Source organism: Hemibagrus wyckioides, unplaced genomic scaffold (assembly GCF_019097595.1).
Source record: "Hemibagrus wyckioides isolate EC202008001 unplaced genomic scaffold, SWU_Hwy_1.0 Contig1, whole genome shotgun sequence".
Lineage (NCBI taxonomy): Eukaryota > Metazoa > Chordata > Actinopteri > Siluriformes > Bagridae > Hemibagrus > Hemibagrus wyckioides.
Genome location: NW_026690769.1, coordinates 1228439 through 1231866, shown reverse-complemented (window position 1 = coordinate 1231866; position 3428 = coordinate 1228439). Strand labels below are relative to the sequence as shown.

Here is a 3428-nt window from a genome sequence, read left to right as displayed (position 1 = left end):
ACTTTACCCCTAATGAGCAACTCTGAGGCAACAGCGGCAAGAAAAAACTCTGTGAGACGATATGAGGAAGACTCAAATGTGAACCCATCCTCATCTGGGTGATACCAGAGAGTGTGATTATGAATAAATTACCTTCTAATTGTATATTATCAAACATTAAAAGCAGCCGAGGAGATGATCAGATCCACTTGTTTAGTTTTATCATCAACTTTAGCAGACAGACGTGGTGGCATAGGGATTTACCTTTTACCCTCCTTTCTGAAAAGGTCAATGTTAACTTACCTAATGAAAGCCACAGACACATGAATATAACAGTGAACATGATGAATGGTGTTAGTAAAATGACAATATTCTGAGGTCTTTCTGTACTCTATTATATTAATATTTCAGAGGTTCATGTCTCCACAAAGTGTGACATTCTCCATCCCGCTCCCTGTATTCCAGAGATAGGCTCCAGGTTGGAGCTTTAATTTTCAGAGGTAATTACAGTGGGATTTGAATCTCCTTGGACCTCTGGAGAAACAAGCTTCCAAGCGAGAACCAAGCCAGCAGGGCAAGTTTCCATTAGTTTTATCCCAACCACTCTATTCCATTTAAAACCAGGGCTCGTCCGGGATTTGAACCCGGGACCTCTCGCACCCTAAGCGAGAATCATACCCCTAGACCAACGAGCCAGGTCGTCCCCATTACCTTGATGTGCGCCAATGAAGGTTCACTGCACTCTGTAACTGTATGACCTTCTTGTTCATATGGACTGGGGTCCGAGTAAAAGGAACTCGGTTACACAAAGTCAAGTTAACAATAAAGCGAGGCTCCTGTGGGATTCAAACCTTTTTGGAATCCAGACGCTAAGTGTGAACCAAGTAAGCAGCTCTTGCCATTGGGCCAAATTATGTCATTTACAGGGTTGTTACTGTAGTCTTAGATTTCTGTTCTTGGTGAACAGGAATGAAACCCGATGTGGTCTTTAGCTGTTGTAGCTCATCTACCTCAAGAATTGATTATGGGGCACTATTTCAGTAGAGCTTATTTATTTCCTGATTGTGTGATGGAAACTGTGTTTTTATTTTCCACAATTCTTATTCTTAGTTATACATACTTTCAGGTATCCTGTAATTCTCAAAAATATATTAAACACCCTGCAAAGACACACATGATGAACACATTAAATAGCATGCTCAGTAAAATAAACAAACAAACAAACATAAAATAAAAATAAATCAGATCAGCTGCTTGTCAAAAGAGTTTACAATATCCACATTTTTATTCATAGAACAGAATCAAATTCCAGCATGTGATCTTTACACTGTCATTAAGTAAATAAACCATCAAACCTGCCACTATTGTTTATGAGAACTGCACTTAATACTGCAGAGGGAGTGAACATGTGGCTTCTTCAAACACACACCTAACTTTTCTATCTGTATTTGGATTCACTTAGAATGTTTTGTCTATTCACTTCAAATAAAGTATTCATATATGGTTATATACATACATTTCTATTGGATCAATAATCAGAATGCTGATGTTATGCATAGCTTCCAGTCTTTTCTTCTTATTGTGATTCTTTAACACTTTCATGTTTGAGGTCTCTGTAGGTTTTTGGACAGTGAAGTTGACTTTCCTGTCACTGTGGGCTGCAAGGCGCAGTAGTACAGTGCAGAGTCTGATACTGAAGCAGGCGAGATCTCCAAATCCACACGCTTCAGACTCTTATGAACTTTAGCAGACAAATGAGGATGAGGAGTATCACCTGTCTGATTCCCTCCCGATTCCGTCAACAGAACGAGGAATTCTGGTGCTGCATTGGAATATTGTCGATACCACTGTAGATTGTTCATAGAAACAGTGTATTTATAATCACAGGAGAGTGTAACTGCTTGCTCCTCTTTACCATAGACAGCAGAAGATGTTGGAGTAATGCTGTCCTGTGTGCTCTCACCTGAAGAGGACATTTATTTCAGAATATTATCATTTTATATTATACAGTATACATACAGTACATGCTTACAATCTAAAACACTCACACATGGAAACATTTCTTTACTAGTTATAAAACATTTAAACATGATATATGGGGATATATAAAATATAAGCTTACCTATGAACATGGTAAAAAACAGAAACATACAGAAAACCATCATGTTTTAATTTCCTCTGTTCTTCTGAAAGTTTCCTTTTTATGTTATTGTAAATGTCAAGTTTCCTTCTACTCTGTCTTCAGTGAAGCATCTAAGCATTTCTTGTGTACAAAGCCTCAACTGTAGCTTCCCTCTGTTTTAACCAATCAGAGTGCAGGATGTGCCACATTATGTAAAATACACACACATGTTCTAAAAGAATTTAATGAGCAAAAGATTCATATATTTAGTTCCTGTATTTCCTATTTCTATGAACTTAAACCTTTTCTAATCTACAAAATATATTGTTGCAATTACAAACAATTCTTATTGTGAAATTAAATTCTTCAGCAGATTTATAGTACACCCTTAAAGTCTAAACAAAACACCAAATTATAACAATATAAAACCGCTAACAAGGTGGTGTTTGAGAGCATGTGCACAAATACATAAGCATCTTGTATTAAGCTCAAGATTCTGCAGTAATTCAAGTGTTTCAGTCGGACTGCACTCCACACACCATGTATCTGTGCTGAAGCTTTGTTCAGGTTTAATGTTCATGGCTACTTTAACACTCCACATGGTTCTGTTGTGTCCAGGTCCAATCAGGTTCAGTTCTAGAGTATTTTCATGTCATGTACTGCCATCTGCAGGAGCTGAATTTAAATAGACATATACATTGTTTACATCAAGAACCATCAATATATTTTAAAACAAAAGTATTGCTCACCACGCTGGGAATAGTTCACAGTTTCAATTCACAGATTCATTTGGAATCATTACAGCATTTCAGCATATCAGAACACAAGAATAACCCGTCTTTTTCTTTTTTATCTGTATTTCTGACATTAACCTAGACAAAAACAAGTCCTCAGATTCAGCATCCTTAAAGAGACAAATTTGCTGGTGTGCTTGTGATTATTGTCCTTTAATATGACCCAGTTTCAGCCCAACATAAGCTCATGGACAGATAGTCTTACATTTGTCTCAAGAATATTCTAATATAAAGTGGAGATCATCAATGTCCAAATGATTAAAAGTTTTCTAGAGCCTGTGGCTGCAATACAACCAAATCCTCACCCCTCCACCAACATGACACTTGGTATGAGTTGTGATAAACTCTGTTTGACCTTCACCAAACATGAAACTATGAATAATGATTAACCATCAGTCCAAAAAAATATTGTTCCCAAATTTGTTAAGATGCTGCCTTGTTTTTTTGTAGAGAAAGGGCTTCTTATGTGCTTAAGTGAAGAGTAAGTACTGTTTCCACAGGTCAGGGTCGTAACACTTAAGACCTGGGAAATG

The 3428-nt window shown here is 37.1% G+C and overlaps 1 non-coding gene across 1 annotated transcript; it reads right to left on the bottom strand.

Moving 5' to 3' along the window:
- Positions 1-602: 602 nt before the first annotated feature.
- trnap-agg (transfer RNA proline (anticodon AGG)) lies at positions 603-674 on the bottom strand. Its single transcript has one exon. It is a non-coding gene; the product is annotated as a tRNA-Pro (tRNA).
- Positions 675-3428: the final 2754 nt, after the last annotated feature.